The sequence below is a fragment of the Acinonyx jubatus genome, chromosome D2, assembly GCF_027475565.1.
Source record: "Acinonyx jubatus isolate Ajub_Pintada_27869175 chromosome D2, VMU_Ajub_asm_v1.0, whole genome shotgun sequence".
NCBI lineage: Eukaryota > Metazoa > Chordata > Mammalia > Carnivora > Felidae > Acinonyx > Acinonyx jubatus.
Window position 1 is genome coordinate 9,719,124 of NC_069393.1, and position 17,028 is coordinate 9,736,151.

A 17,028-nucleotide genomic window follows, 5' to 3' on the forward strand; every position below is an offset into this window, starting at 1 on the left:
GAGAAGACAAAAAAAAAAAAAATACGTTAAAAGCTGGAGATGTTTTAGTCTCTTCCACTTTCACTTTCTCATCCAGTAACACAACCCGATTGTCCAGAAGCAGTCCGTGCGAGCTTTCTTACTCCCGAGATAATTCTTCTTGCCTTTAATGAGAGTTGTGCCCTATAACTTATTTTGAATTTTAGATCTTCTAAATTGTTTTTATCAGTCTTTCCTAATAGTTAATACTTGGTACTCTACGGCAGGCATTGCTGTATTTTATACTTCTGTATGAACTTATATATCTTCCCCAAAACACTAGGAGGTAGGCAACTGTGGTTATCACCATATTGTAGAGGAGGAAACCAAGGCACAGAGATGTTAAGTGATTTGTCCAGGGTCCTACAGCCCAAAGATATTTGAGTTGAGATTTGAATTCAAGCAGCCTACCTCCAGTATTCCTTAAAAAAATTTTTGTTAATGTTTATTTATTTTTGAGAGAGAGAGAGACAAAGTGCGAGCAGGGGGAGGGACAGAGAGAGAGGGAGACACAGAATCCGAACCAGGCTCCAGGCTGAGAGCTGTCAGCACAGACCTCGATGGGGGGGTCGAACCCACGAGCTGTGAGATCAGGACCTGAGCCGAAGTCAGACGCACAACCAACTGAGCCACTCAGGCACCCCACAAGCCCCAGTATTCTTAACCACTATGCTGAGGACACTATGCTGTCCTCAGTTATGTGCCCTTTGTCCATATATTTTGTCCATAGTTTGGTGCTGTATGGATTCAGTGAAGACTATTGGATGCATCCACATCGCTTCTGTTAATTACTTACCCCTCCTCTGTCACTAAGGGGATTTATGAATACACAGATGACATTCTTTCTCCCCATATTTTAAACCCAAGTCTCTTTGAACCAGGAACTAGACTGTGCTCTTCAGGAAACAACGTGCACTCATGCACACCAACACATTGTTAATTGAAACGAAATTGACTAAATAAATATATTCAACTGAGTATTATGATCAGTTTCCATGTTTTCTTTTTTAATCAAATTATTAAGATGCTATTATCTAACAAGGAAGGAAACTAAAATTCCTCCTTGCTGTTCTCACTTGGTGACTATTTATATAATATTCTATTTTGGCAAAGAGTTTAGTGACTGTTTATGCCTTGTTGGAAAGTCACTCTTAGATTCTCACTCAATGAAAGAAAAAACTGTTAAATGATTGATTTGTAGTCATTGAGAGGTTATCAAACCTGACAGCACAGTTGAATGTTTCTGCTCTGATTTTCAGACCCAGTGTCAGAATATCCACCTGTGCTCTCTCCCTGTTGTTACCTGTATGTGAGATTAGATGCACCGCTTTGCCAAATATATTTACTATTTATATACTACATACTATATATATACTATGTATATATATACTATATGTTTATATGTATATACTATATATATATGTTCACATTTGTTATACACAAGTTAAGAACTTTGATATGATTTTAGCATGTGGAGGTTTTCAGTGAATGTGCTTCCTCGGATTGGCTTTTTTAGATGAACATATCTCTCTGTTGGAACAGAGTTCCTTACCTCTAGGGCATTTCACTACTAAACATAGGCCTTTGGGGTCATACTCTGAGCACTTGGCAGTGACCCAGGGACATGGCCCTTTACACAGACCTCACAGTACTCCAAAGTTGTGGTTTATCACCTTTTTTTTTAACCCTCTCAAGATGGCCCTTGCTGTTCATTTTAATTAAGGATTGTTTGGTAAGAAATTATTATAGGAACCACGTAGTAACTCCACAGAACTTGTAGTTCTGTATGTGTGGTTTTGTTTCTCGAACGAGAATATTAGTAATGAGGAGGAAGAGGAATATGGTGAGGACTTACAATGAAAAAGGTACCTTTACCAAATAAACTGTACTGCTCAAAAAAAAGTTCTTATTTAAATTTTAAAGCATTGTTATGAATGAGATATGGTTATCCTTCTGTTTCAGAGGGAGAAATCAAAGCTTAGAGGGTTAGACGTTGCTTAACATCACACAACTAGTCAGTGGCAAAGATGGGATTTGAATCCAGGCCTGTCTGATACCAACACTCTCTTCTTAAGGAGAGTTACTGCTGAGACTTGCCTGTTTGTGCGTGCGTGTGCATGTGTATATGCGTGTGCATGTGTGAGTGTGTGTATCAAATGCTTACTGAGTTTCCATTGGGTAAATATTTATTGAGCACCTGCAAAGCCAGACTCCCTGTACTGGTCACCCTGTACTGGTGGATACGGACATGATGAAGGCACAATCATTAACTGAACACAATTCACCATGGTTAACCATGTGTTGAGTGATCTGTGGGTGACCAGCTCTATGCTAATGCTTTAATTACATGATCTCATTTAAAGCTCACAGTAACCCTAAAAGTTAGGTAATATCCCATGCTATAGATGATGGAACTGAGGTTTAGGAGATTAAGTTAGGGCATTATTCAAGTTCAAGGCTTGGACTTAGGTTGCCTGATTCCAAAGCCTGCGGTGCATCTATTCACTTTGCTATTCTGTAAAGAAATTAGGAGAGACATTTTGATACTTTTCACTATATACAGTGCAGAGAAAATAAATTCTACAAATGGTTTGTAATATCTTTCTTTTTATCCTTCTTCATCTCTGCCATAATGTTGTCACAATAATATAAAAGCATACATAGAAATGAATACATATAACTATCCAATATTTGTAGGACTTTTTAACCTAACCGCTTTGCAAGTAGATGTCACTTAAATAACTAAAATTTTGAATTTCTTGAGCGAGAACACAGTAAAGGTAGATTGTGTGCTGAGTGAAACCATTTGTGTGCCACAAACATAGGATACTCTTGGGTAGTATAAATTGTGCCAGCCTGCCAACCTTTATGACTTTTTCCTCTGTGCTCTAACTACCCTGAAAATGTCATACTAAAGAGGATTTAGACTGCACCATCAGCTTAGAGAATTAGCAGGTTTACTTTGCTAAAAACACTTATTTTTAATCAATATATTGTCTCATTCAAAAAAATGAACCATCTCTGTGTAAAATAAGGAGGTCCATAGTACTTACCTTTTTAGTGTTTGAGGTTTTTTTTAAGTTTATTTATTTACTTTGAGAGACCGAGAGCGGGAGATGGGGCAGAGAGAGAGGGAGAAAGAGAATATCAAGCAGGCTCCACACTGTCAGTGCAGAGCCTGACACAGGTCTCGAACTCCGGCACCACAAGATCAAGACCTGAGCCAAAATCAAGAGTCATCGGTCACTCAACCGACTGAGCCACCCAGGTGCCCGAATATTTGAGTTATTGTATCACAAACTCAGTTTTCTACCTGTAGAATCATTGTTCACTCAAGTGGAAAATCTCGCAGTTGAGAGCCCATGCACAGTGCGGCTTCGGTTACCAGCCACATGCCCCTGGCTCTCAAACAATTTCTCTGGATAGCAAAGATGTTCTGGGCTCCAGAATAGTACATCCTACATTTTATTGCACATCACCCTTTGCATTCTGCAGGCATCTCAAACATACCACCTCTCAGACTAAACATGCTTTCCGCCTCCAGCCTCTGAAATTCATCTTCCCAATGCCGTCCAAGTCCGTGCCATCATGGTCTGTCACCTGAGTTACTGAAACAGCACTGTAGCCTGCCCCCTAACTAAGTCATTCCCCTCTGGAATCTGTTCTTTACACAGCAACTAATGGGAACCTTTAAAATCACATGGATCTTCCTGACGAGTTCAAGCTGTGAATTCTCTCAGAAGTCTTGAGTGTCTTCCATTGGGATCAAGTCCTATGGCTTTTATTTGATTTGCAAGACACCTTCTGATACCTTACCTGGCAAGCTCTCCAGAGTCCCCATAAGCCACTCTGTCTTTTCCTGCTACCTCTCGAGAGGCTGCATGTCTCTGGGCTTCTCTGGCATGAGAGCTCACTCACACCCACGCCTACACTCAAGCTGGCTCACTGGGCTGGCTAGCTTCAGTGAGCCTCTGCTCACTATGGACCATGTGACTTGCCCACACCACCACTCACCACACTTTAGTTCATAGTTCAGTGCCTATTTTTCCTGGGAGAGTGAAATTCCATGAGGGCAGGTCTCATGTATGAATGAACCATATGGAAACCAGTATGTTAATACTATTTGTAGTATTTTATATTAAATATGCACAGGTATTTGTTTATAGCTTAATCATGAATGATTCATTGAGTTTATAAAACATGGAAGCAGTGGAATATATCATCAGTCTAAAAAATGCTTATATTTACTAAGTCTTACTGAATGCTAGGCATAAGAAAGAATGCATTTGTTCAAAAAGTATTTAGTAAACGCTCTGCTATGCCTCAGACTGTGCTAAATATAGCAGGTATAAGGCACAGTGTGTGTCTTCAAAGTTTTGGACAATGTAGTTGAGAAGATAGGACACATACACAAAGAAATGGTAATGTAGGTCAATTTAGTATAGGGGTACTAAGTCTCAGTATCTATTTTTACTGGCTAATTACTTAGCCAAGAATTACTTTGAAAGTAATTTCACAATTCTTGGATTGTTCTTCTCTCCCTTTCTCCTCCCTTTCACCCCCTTTTCTGAGCAGTAATGTAAGATTTATTTAATTCCTCTCATTTGGCATCATGACAGTATAAAGTCATCAGTGTAATCACCATAAGAGGACTTTGTTTTAATTTTTATCACCCAGCACATTTTTATTGTCAGAATGGTTACTAATCGTTCATTTTTATTTACTCTAGCTGGGGAAGTTTTGCAAAAATCTTGTGACTATTTAGAAAAAAAAAATGTTTGGGACGCCTGGGTGGCTCAGTCAGTTAAGCGTCCAACTTCAGCTCAGGTCCTGATCTTGTGGTTCGTGAGTTCGAGCCCCGCGTCGGCGTCGGGCTCTGTGCTGATGGCTCAGAGCCTGGAGCCTGTTTCAGATTCTGTGTCTCCCTCTCTCTGACCCTCCCCCATTCATGCTCTGTCTCTCTCTGTCTCAAAAATAAATAAACGTTAAAAAAAATTTTTTTTAAAGAAAAAAAAAATGTTTTAAATTATGGGTTCCCTCCTAGCCTGCTTCCCAGTGGACACACCATAGACTCAAACCTTATGACTCCATGAAGATGAAGAAGCCTTGGGTGGTAGACAAGATCTGCTTCTGCCCTTGCCAACTGGCCCCAGAGCCCTCCTTCCCCCTCCCAGACCATGCTCAGCACCAGAATGTCAAAGCCAAGCTGTGTTTCTCTCAGGTTTGATTGGAATAGCCATCTGGGTAGCTGATATGGAAGACACAAAAATACTGATGATTAGTGTCTATTTCAAATTATTGGGCTCTTGAGATTTTTAAAAATAACCATTATTTTATAGTTTTGTTAAGCTTACTTGAAATATTTTAATAGTATGCTTCAGAGCCTCTAGAAGAAGAGAGAAGGTAAGGGTGAACATGAAATCGTCTAAAAAAATGCTATGATATACATCAAATCAGAAGCTGCTGAGAGGGGTAAAACCTTGTGTTGAGAAGAGAGTCAGGAAGATCTAGGTTTAGAGGATTCTTGTTCCTGTTCAGATTGAGCCCCACAAAGTGTCACCTGTAGTGACACCTTCTGTCCTCAGTTCAAGGTGCATTCCTCATAATTCGTTCAAAATGCCAGTTGGAAAAACGTCTGTCGGTTGTGTGGGCATTGTGTTGACTAGCAATATGTAAGTTGTCTTCTCTGATAGTCTAGAAGCTCATTAAGACCTAGAATTCATATATCAGATACCAGTGTTATAATTTAAGCTCAGATTATTTTGTGAACGTTTGCACTTGGTTCTGGTTAGAATAATTCAAATAGGCCCATGACTTACAGCCATAAGAGGCAATAGTTCTTCATGAAATCAACCCAATAAAAGTTGAAAAATGACCTACATGATTGGAGACACAGTGTACATATATAGATCTATGCATACTTTCAGTCATAAATTAACAGGAAAATGCCGAAAAACTTTGATACTAAAAGGATGATAAACTGGACGTGTCATTTGAGTAAGAGTCACTGTGGCTCCTGTCTCGTGATTATCCAAATGTGTTGTCTGGGAGAAAAAAATAGGTGTTCAGGACCTTTGTGAGGGTCAACCGGCTGGTCAGGACTATAGGGTATTTTGTTTGGTGATAGGAGAAAGAGATTGGAAGCTGAGGTCAATAGGCAAAGATTTTGAGCAGCATATCTAACATTAGTAAAACAAAGACCAAAGACCGAGACAATTACAGGAAGATAAGATGTGATGTATTCATGGACTGGGACCCGGGCAGCCCTTAGCCGTTCGGAGGTATGTAGGAGAAACACCTTGCCTTTGGTCATGTTGTCATCAAAAGCACCCATGTCCGCCTTTCCCTAAGCAGCAATATTCAAGAGTAAACACTGAGCTCATTGGGTCCAGTGTAGCCTGCATCTAACGATCACAGTTAAAGGTGGCTATAAATGCTTGGCAAGCCGATCTTTCCTAATTTGCAGGCTGAATGTTATGAAAGCCAGTGGAGAGTTGTAGTTCAAGAAGTCCTCGTACTTTAAGAGACACAATATGAATTCTAAACGGCCACATCAAGATTAACTCGGTCTGTAAACTGGTCACCACTTCCTTTTAAATCTTGCACAGGATGCATGGAGAAAGGAAAAGGACTCAGTGTTCATGTGCCCTTGCTTCCACTCTAAAAAAAAAAAAAAAAAAAAAAAGGTTTTCCTTTATGATATCGGTTTTATTTATTATTCCCAGTTTCGAGACGGAAATAGTTAAGCCCAGGGGCACAGTCTTGCTAGGGGAACTCAGCTAATCAATCGTGATGCAAATCTTGATCTGATGAAGCAGCATTCCATCCACTTTCCACCCTCCATGCTCCATAGGAATCATTTCTATCTAAACTGCTGTGCCTCAGGAAGTAGACAGGCCCAGAGACCCTGGTGTCTGTGAATTGATGTGATAAGATGTTTAGATTGTTCATAAAACAGTATCTGAGGCCAAGCCGAGTCGGAACTGATGGAAAGTTATATAGTTTTTTTTGTTGCCATTTCTTAGTGGATTTCAGCCCTGGAATTACACCAAAGCCTATTAATATATAACTGTGGTCCACACAGCCACAAGGTCTTTATGCAAAAACTGCCGAGGTGAACTCGGACTACAGTCTATTTTTTGCAGCATGGAAGTTTCTCAAAGCAAATGTCAGGGCTTTGGATACTCATACGAATCAAAACACAGGCAGAAATAAAATTATAGTTACCTCTTAGAACCAAAATTCAAGGCCAGAAAATAATCCCCTTCCCATTCTTCAATGTCTCAGGGAGATTATTCTTAAATTCGCCATTAATTTATTTAGAAATTATTCAGGTGTTCTTTGAGAAACACTTCAACGCTTTTCATTATATATTTTGGGATGTTATAAAGCAGATATGCTTGATGCTTCCTTCTTATTTCTGTGTGAAGATTATAACTTTGGCACTCAAGGGGAAAAAATGTGCTAGGAGGCTTCTTAAATTTTTGGAGTAAGTTAAAATCATTTTCTTGCACTTTCTGAGATACATAATGAGCTACAGCCAGTTCTACGATTGGTCCTGGAGGTTTGTGGTGCTGGTATATTGCCTCTTCTTTCTAGGTTCTGTCTGGTAGACAGGAAGAGAAAAAGGAAGGTGAAAGCTTAAGTTTTATTTAGGGTGGATATTGGCATCTCCCAACACAGGTCTTTTTGGTGAAGTTGGATTTGAAAATATGACTAATGGAGAAATCTGGGGCTCCTACTAACTTCTGAGGGCTGTACCTTTCTGGGCTTGTAGAGAAAGCTTGGAGCATGTCCTCTCACCTGAACCAGGGGAGGATTGACCTCAGCTCTACCCACCACAGTCTGTCACAGGAAGACCAGAGTCAAGCCCCCGAGCCCGGTGTGACCCTCCAGGCCCTCCCTCTGGCAGGTGCGCCCTCAGCCTTACCCACAGGTGTCCAACGGAGCAGCCAATTAGGTCCTGGTTGCTTCCTGCAAGGCTGTGACACTCGCCACAGACAGACATGGATCGGAGGTCAGTTCCCACTTGAGCGGAGAGCTCAGCCCTCCGTCCTGTAAACACCATGCACCAGAGAGATTAGCCTCTTACCGGTCGGTTTACTGCTGCTCTTTTCCTTTTGATGGAAAATATGGTGGAAAGTGAGATAGAAGGATCTCCTCCTCCTACTTCACCCCACCCCCAAACACACACACACACACACACACACCCCAGAAAGAACTTTGCTTCTCATCAAGAAATTCTATCATTTACAGGCCAGGTTGGGACATGAGGAAGCAGAGGGTGGCCTTGGAGTCAGTACCCTGGGGAATTTTAAGCCAGCTATGCAATTAAAATAGTGAGGTTGGCAGAACTGTTTAAATTACCTACAGACACTAGTCTTTATTTTATTTTTCTGTTTATCTGCCTGTCTCTCTGCCCTACACTCCTCCCTTCCTCTCTCCATTTCTCTAACCCCTAAGCACCAACAAAGTCATTTTTCCAGGGCTTAATTCAGGAATTATAGCCGCAGTTACAAAAGCGTGTTCTGGCAAAGAGAAACATTTTCTGAGATTCATTTATAAAGAAACTTTCTCTGGGGCTAAGCAACAAAAGAAGCTTCATATTGGCTTAAATTTGACATATCTGATCCACCAATATAGCTTTCTCACAGGTGCTAAGTATACTTTTAGTAGACCGGTAAAACAAACTTCTACATTCTGGTTTTATTTTTTCCATTTTTACTTAAGTACAGAGGTCTCTTGAAGTTTGGTTTTTGAACATTCTATTAGACCCGTAGACGAGCCACACATCTCTGCTCTCTTAATGCAAACCATGTGGCATATTTTTAATTCTATGTGAATACTGCATAAAAACTTGAATACATTATGCCATTTTCTAATTTTAAACAAACTTGATTTAAGCATGTATGCAGATTGGTTCATTTGCTAGTTAGAATACCATTCCTGCAGCTCCCAAGGAGTGGATGAGCCTGGGGACAATATTTATGAAACTGTAATCTAGAATATTGATCAGCCTTCACACTGTCTGGTTGAAACTGGTCTTTGGAGATGAAGGTCCTACGTCTGGAAGTGCTTATATACCATATGGAGGTATTTTTATTATCCTTAACAGAGTGTTGTCTCTAGAATTCATAGACCTCCAATAGGTAGCATAGTGCATAGTATGAGAGAAGCTCAGTAAGCAATTATTGACTGAGTAAAGGATCATCTGTTCGATGTGTGGCTATAATCAGACCCCCACTAGGAGTGTTCAGTCGTGTCTTTTCATTTTCCATTTTCAGATGTTCTATTGCAGGGTGTGAGTAGACAATCATCTTACTTTTGCGAACAAAGGATGATTTTGAAAATCAAAAGGAAAATAAAAGGAAAAAATCAAAAGAAAAATAAAAGGAAAGGCACTGGGATACTTAAAAAAATACATATATATATATTTTTAGCTCTCTTGTGCTCGTCATGCTCTGCGACAGAGGAATCAGAAGGCCAGCAGTGTACAAGCTGGGGAAAATGCTTCTTATAACAGCATATTACAAAAAAAAAAAACGCAAACAAACAAAAAACATACAGGCTTTAGCTGTGTAGAGAAGTGGATTGCATATACCCGCATGTATACGATAGTTCACAAGTGCCCGTACAACTTTATAGAAAAGGAAGTGGGTTTATAAAGCCATCATAGACCTTCAGGTGTTACAAAAAAGCAAAACACTTACTTTATTGAGTTTTTGAAGCACCATTATAAGAGAACCAAACAATGTATTAACTTACGAATAGTTAATGTACTGATTTCAATGAGGAACCAAATTTAGTATCTACTAACTCACTCAACTGAGTGAAAATAGCCTCCTACATTTGTAGACCTCTCTCTGCCAAAGATGATTCAAGGTACCAAATGCAAGCACCGTTCATGAAAAAAAAATCATATATTAGTACATGAAAATTACATAAAACTATATATTTCTGACTTTGTGTCTGAAGTTCTATAGAAGTCCCTGTGAAGTCCATGACTTCAGAAGTAAGACCATTCATTTACAAGTGCCATAAAATACCTTAGTGATAAATATAAAATAATAGGGTCTTTGATTTTTATATGAAAACCACATTTTAGGCATCACTAAATTTTTTTAAATCTTCTGTTATTTTATATTTCTCTCTGAGGCATGTTATAATATTTGTATGTAAATGGCCTTAGACCTAAATTCGTGGGTGTGATGGATCCACAAGACTCAAGGTCACCTTCATAGATTATCTGGTCTGTCTGACTCGCTTCCTTGGGTCAAGCAGTGGCCTTGTCCCTAATATGTCAGTGGCCTTGTCAAGCTCAGTCAGAGATGCTGAATGTTTGTAGATGAAATTACTGATTCCTTTTACCTCATACTTTGCCTTCAGTTCATTCAGTGATTTACTAAGTTGATCATTAAAAATCTAGGGGAGCCTGGGTGGCTCAGTTGGTTAAGCATCCGACCTCAGCTCAGGTCATAATTCCATGGTTCGTGAGTTTGAGCCCCGCATCGGGCTCTGTGCCGACAGCTCAGAGCCTGGAGCCTGCTTCGGATTCTGTGTCTCCCTCTCTCTCTGCCTCTCCCCTGCTCTTGCTCTCTCTTTCTCTCTCTCTGTCTCTCCCTCTCAAAAATAAATAAACATTAAAAAAAAAATCTTTCAAATGCCCATTATACATCTAGGGATTTCAAGACCAATACAATATCCCCAAGACCTCACAGTTGAGCATAAAAAGTAGACCAATGGGCAAAATTGGCAATACATCTTACCAGTATTATGACCTACATATAAAACAAGATACATTTGGGACACAAAGAAAGGGTGGCCAATTCTCCTTGAGGCGGGGATACTTTAAGTTTACTTAAAGAACTATGGTTTAACCATTTTGCATAAGATGAAACTTTATAATAAAAAAAAAATGTCTTTAGGGGTGCCTAGGTGTCTCAGTGGGTTGAGTATCCAACTCTTGGTCTCATCTCAGGTCATGACCTCACGGTTCTTGAGTTCAAGCCCCGTGTCAAGTTCTGTGCTAACAACATGGAGTCTTCTTGGGATTCTCTCTCCCCACCTCTCTTTCTGCTCCTCCCCTGCTCTGTCTTAAATAAACTTTAAAAAAATGTCTGGATGATTTCATTTTTTACAAAGCAGAGACCAAAAACTTTCCCTGTATCTATTCTGCCTCTCTGACCCTTCTTTTAAGAAATTCTTTATCTCTTACTAAAATTTTTCAGGATGCATTTTTAACTTGAAGTTCCTTAGTTTCTCCAGGGAAGATGGAAAACTGCTGATTGGTATCCCTTATTTAGCAATCTGAGTTTTTGGCAGGCTGAATTTGAATTGCTGGATCAAAACCAAAAAGATTAAATATAACAGGAATAAACATAAAACCCTACATTTAAATTAAAAATGTTATCACAGATAAAAGACAGGAGAAGCACTGACTTAAATGAAAAGGTCTGAAGATTTTAGCTGACCGCAAACTTCAGTATAAGCCCATTGTGAGATGTAGCCGCTGAAATCCCAACTCAACCTCTTGTCCACAGTTACTGTTAATGGAGACAGGCTTCATATCACAGTAAGTATTAAGCTCATTATCCCAGGCACTGGTCAGAGCACAGCTGGAAAATCATCCGTTTGGTTCTGTGTGTCACATTTAAAATAACAGAAAACCCGAAAGCTCTGTATGGAGAAGACCTCCCCACATATATCTCTGGAGTAACCTTGGCCTCCATCTTGAATTTCAGTTTCAACCCACTGCCAAGCTTCTGAGTGTGTAGCATCTCGTACTACCCAGTGATACATGGCCTGGTTTGTAACTGTAACAACTCTTCATTGTTCAGTCAGTTCTTCACTCCCAGCAATTTTCAGTCACTTCTCTAAAACTGAATCACTCTTCCTTCCCTGTGGCACACTCCTCTCCTTCTAAGGCATGCATCCATTTTAGACACCACTGCTCGAACATCCATCCAGATGGAAAATGTGGTGGTTGTTGTTTTAAAAACACTTTCCCCTGGGCCTCTGCTTTTCTGATATCCCCCGGTCCCCGAGACAGGCGGCTTACACACTTCACTGTCTTGCCCATAGTGTTAATCATCCTGTCCTTTTGTCTCCAATAGATAGTTCACGGCAGAGGTGAAAGAATATGGTTATACCATCTTAGTGGGAGAAAACAGAGACTTATATTTACTACTTAAGATGTGTTCTTTCTTTTCATTTTAAAGTGCCGTAGCAACATTTACCATGCTAGTCTTTATTGAAACAAATAAATAGAAAGATTACTCTGAATGAATATTCTGGAGTTTTCATAACCTCTTAAGTAAATGTATGGACTGTCAGCTCTGAGTTCAGAATAAATAAACATTAAACTTTTTTTAATTAAACAAAAAGAAACAGAAAATTTATTCTCAGCATCATTGCGGTGAAGAGGTTTTGGCCTTTTTCTCTCAAAAATATAGCTAATCTAGAAACGTGCTCTTTATAATTATCTGAGCACAAAGTGATCTACCATGATTGATTGACCTTAAAACTAACATTTTATTCTTCATCCATAATATACCTGCCATTTTTTTTTCCTTACCAGAAATTGTCAAGTTTTTTGTTTTTGTTTGTGTTTGGATCTTCATTCTAATGCCTGAAGGCCTTGATTTCTCCTTTGGTCTCCAAAATCGGTTTGGGTGTCAAACAAAAGTGATAATTGGATTTGCTTGAGTTATTTCTCACTTTAGTCCATTCCTTTAAAAACATAATAAAGCTCATATATTTTATTTCATTTGCCTGAGATCAATTCTGTGATCTGTTTAGTAGGTTGTTATAATTCAATATTGAATTCATACTACCTAGGAAAACTGTGTTAACTTATATGAGAAAGTATAACAACTATGTTAATATCAGTAGCTGCCCCAGCCTTTTCCCCTGTCCATTTTCAAAGACAAATGGCCAGGTTTTTATCTGTTCTCTTATTTCTGTTGATTTCTCTCCAAGAGTGTACTTATGGACCAACTTCTATGCAGAAGGCAACAATTTCAAACCTGTTGCCTCTTTGTAAACTCATCCAAGAGAATATACACCCTTCTTTATCAGGCTCAGAATTTTACCAGAAGCACAACCTGCAGTGACTTGAGGTGAAAGACGAAGAACACTGTGACTAGGCCAGCAAAGTAGCATTTCTCCACCAGAAGATACAGTGTCAAACACTCAGGGAACCGCCAGGTTAAGCAAGCATCACTGAAAGGGAGACCTTCATCCAGGCCCAAGGAAAGCAGAAGTCATTAATGCATCTGATATATCACCGCAGTTGATTATAATCTCGTTCAAAAGCAATCCTTAGCACCTATAATCCTTACTTACCGGCACTTGCCATTAAGTTGTAAATAAATCTTCAGAATTGTAATTAAACCCTGATGTTCAAATCCACTGATAAGCAAGTTCCTCATTTACTGCTCTATATAACCACTTTAATTGTGCTCTTAGGTATTTTCCATATTATTAATATGTTTCCCCCTTTGAAGCCATATTAACAGTCATCCAGGCACAGGATGTGTCAGAAAGTATTGTAAAACACGTAAGTGGCTCAGCTTTTTCTCCCTTTTCATGTCTAAATTATTTTTGCCAGGCACAAATTATTTCTGCATTCTGTGTTATGATATAACTTGATATTATTAGCTTTAACATTTGGAAATCAGAGGTCACCTGGGTGGCTCAGTCAGTTGAGCGTCTGACTTCAGCTCAGGTCATGATCTCACAGTTTGTGAGTTCGAGCCCCCCATCGGGCTCACTGCTGTCAGCACAGACCCCGCTTCAGATCCTCTGCCCCCCTCTCCCTGCCCCTCCCCCCACTTGCACTCTCCCCCAAAATAAACAAATATTTAAAAAAGAAAAGAAAATATTTGGAAATCAGAAGCGAAGGGCTTTTCAATATGACTCATTTGATTTACAAGCACGGGAATAAAAAGTACATTTCTAAAACCAGACAAATTTGATAAGCACAGTTGTACTACTTGGGGAGTTTGTTGACTTTTGTTTAAGGAGACTAAAAGTGGTAGCAACAAAGCTTTTCCCCAAATGGTTGGATTTTCTATATTTGGTATGGATCGTGAGATGCATTGGCAAAGAACACATTTTGCAAGATGTTTGTGTTTATAAGAAGCAGTGTTTGTATCTATACGGGCACATCTCTGTTGTGAATATTAGCAGTGGTACTGTTGTACCTGTGAATTTACTGTTGCAAAATCAACTTGTCATTGGTGTCAAGGTTCACTTAAGTTCAACTCAGTGGTTCAGACTTTTAAGGTGTTTTGAGAATGTATAACTTCAGGTACATTTGTGGCCGTTTCTCAGTTTGAGCAAATCCTCACTGTTTCAATTTCAGTAGATAGAATTCCAGTAGCTTTTAAGAAAGACTTTTAAGAAAGGAAATAGTATTAATTTTTTAATTTTTTTTAACGTTTATTTATTTTTGAGACAGAGAGAGACAGAGCATGAACGGGGGAGGGTCAGAGAGAGGGAGACACAGAATCTGAAACAGGCTCCAGGCTCTGAGCTGTCAGCACAGAGCCCAACACGGGGCTTGAACTCACGGACCATGAGATCATGACCTGAGCCGAAGTCGGCCACCCAATTGACTGAGCCACCCAGGCGCCCCAGGAAATAGTATTATTTTGATAACTGAGAGAAGAGTATGTCTTCAGAAATATCTCCCATAGCTTAAGGTATTCAACTGGACCTCTACTATCTTAATCATTTATTTATATTTTTATAAGGCACAAAACCATTGGATTTATTTAAGTATTTGAAAACCATGTATTTCCAAGATGTTTTGTTCAATCAGAGCATCTCTTTCTTTTTCTTTCTTTCTTTCTTTCTTTCTTTCTTTCTTTCTTTCTTTCTTTCTTTCCTTCTTTCTTTCTTTCTTTTTTTCTTTCTCTCTCTTTCTTTCTTTCTTTCTTTCTTTCTTTCTTTCTTTCTTTCTTTCTTTCTGAGAGAGCCAGCATGAGTGGGGAGGGGTAGAGGGAGGGAGAGAAAATCTTAAGGAGCCTCCATGCCCAACATGGAGCCTGATGCGGAGCTCAATTTCACAACCGTGAGACCACGACCTGAGCCAAAATCAAGAGTCAGACACTTAATTGTCTGAGCCACCCAGTCGCCCCTGTAGTAGCATTTTCTAAACTTCCCTTTTTAATTCTCCAACGCTCTGAACATTGTAGGCTTTTGAAACAATGTTTAATGTTTATCCATTTGGGTGGCAGAGATTAGAATTTTCTTTAGACAAACAAATCTAAATCTATTTTAACCATTTTACTCTAAAATGGCCAAGTTAGTGCCAGGGTGTTTGAAAATTGAACTGTGTACCAGGGGAAATATGTTCTGATATAAACATCAATGCCAAAACTTACTACTATATTCTTCTACTTTCTATTTCCTTAATTTTAGAGTTGGTTTTTAGAATACTGAAAGTCTTTACAAGTAGTCCCATGATTTTGAATACTAAGTTATACCAGTCTGTTGTACTATATGTGACTCATGTTATGTTTAGGAAACAGAACGTTGCCTAAAACATTCAGTGCCTTTATACTAAGAATCAGTGTTAGTTCATGCTTCTTAGTTTTAATTAGAAAAAAAAAATCCTCCTTAAATTAAGTATATTTCACCTGGCTGGATTTACAAAATTCAAAGTTTGAAGTTTTTTATGTGGGCTGTTTTTTCCATCTCTCGTTTCGCTAGACTGTGAGAAGTCACAGAGAAATAAAACAATGTTGAGATAATTCCTACCTTCTTCTTCATTCTTTAAATCCAGTAATTTTCCATCTCTGATTCTACATGAAAAGCGTTCGCAGTTCCTGGGACATTTCAGCTGTTGACACTTTAGGAACTTCCAACTCTGTGTAGGTGTTTTCAAGTAAATTTGAAACCTGGAGGTGGAAAAAAAGCCATATGTCCCTAAAAGTTTTATTTTATTTTTTTGAGTGAAAGAATTGTTGCCAATATGAGAGACAGTCAGCAGCTCGTACGTAAGGAAGGTCACTAAGAGAACTGAAGTAGAATGTCTATTGTTTAAAAAATTCTGAGCAAAACTAACAAACTCAGAGAATACGAAACATTAAAAAATTAAAAAAGCTACATACCAAACTATGCTGTTTCTTCTTCATGGATAAAAATTGTACTATCAAAGACAAGTGTATCCCCTGATAAATTTTAATTTCAATTAAGAAGCTGATTGATCGTAAATCGGAAGATGGATCCAGCCCGAATCATCCCATTCTGAGAAGAATCCTTTCTTGCAACAGTGCACACACACTGCTGTTCCAGAATGTAAAGCAGCCTCCGAGGAAACGGATGTCATCTCTGTTGCTGATTTTTTAAAGAGATTAAAATTTAATGGATAAGAGGCCCCTAAATGGTTTTTCTTTGAGTGTCTGCACATATATACAGATACTTTGTGTGAGTGTAAGTCCTGCACAAGTGACCGGAATTTTTTTTAAAACAAGATTCAGGACAGAGAAAGCCAAAGAGGCTTCATTTCACTCTGTGCTTCTCTAGGAGGGAGTGAGGGGGAATCCAAGAACACGAACCTTTTCACAGAGAAATGAGCTAGGTTCTGATTTTCCAGACAGCTCACGGTTTAAACGGAGGAGTCAAAACAAAACAATAAAATAAAATAAACACAACTGAGTAAATAAAATCAAACCAAGAGACTTTATGGATGAAAATTCAACTATAAGTCGCTTCGGTTTATTTGGGGGGAGGGGGTGGAATATTCCTGTCTTTCATCATCCTGCCATCTTGTTATCATCATCAAAATGCATCCTGGGACATTTCCTATGAGTGGACACCCTGCCCTTCCGTGATTCCAACGTTTTGATTTTTTGTGTGTGTTACAGAAAAATAATGGCACGTTCAGTTTCGCTTCACTGGCTTTATCAAGAGGGCGATGTATTTCAGAAAGCTAAAATAACATACGATAAAACTACCATCAGTAGCTGACCTGTAGCAGATTCTGATCTAGTGGGGTGTTTT

General features: G+C 39.1%; 1 protein-coding gene and 1 long non-coding RNA gene across 6 annotated transcripts in view; one reads left to right on the forward strand and one right to left on the reverse strand.

Moving 5' to 3' along the window:
• Positions 1-16,299, reverse strand: part of LOC128312566 (uncharacterized) — a 32,571-nt gene extending 16,272 nt beyond the window's left edge. The window contains exons 1-4 of one of the 2 annotated variants that reach the window (XR_008292018.1): positions 16,137-16,299; positions 15,784-15,923; positions 7,949-8,073; positions 5,772-7,624 (exon numbers count right to left, since the gene is read on the reverse strand). This is a non-coding gene — a long non-coding RNA (uncharacterized LOC128312566). Of the gene's footprint in view, positions 1-5,771; positions 7,625-7,948; positions 8,074-15,783; positions 15,924-16,136 lie in introns of those variants that run through there. The other variant, XR_008292019.1, reaches the window with a different exon arrangement.
• Positions 1-17,028, forward strand: part of CHRM3 (cholinergic receptor muscarinic 3) — a 516,421-nt gene that overhangs the window by 181,663 nt on the left and 317,730 nt on the right. The window lies entirely within an intron of this gene.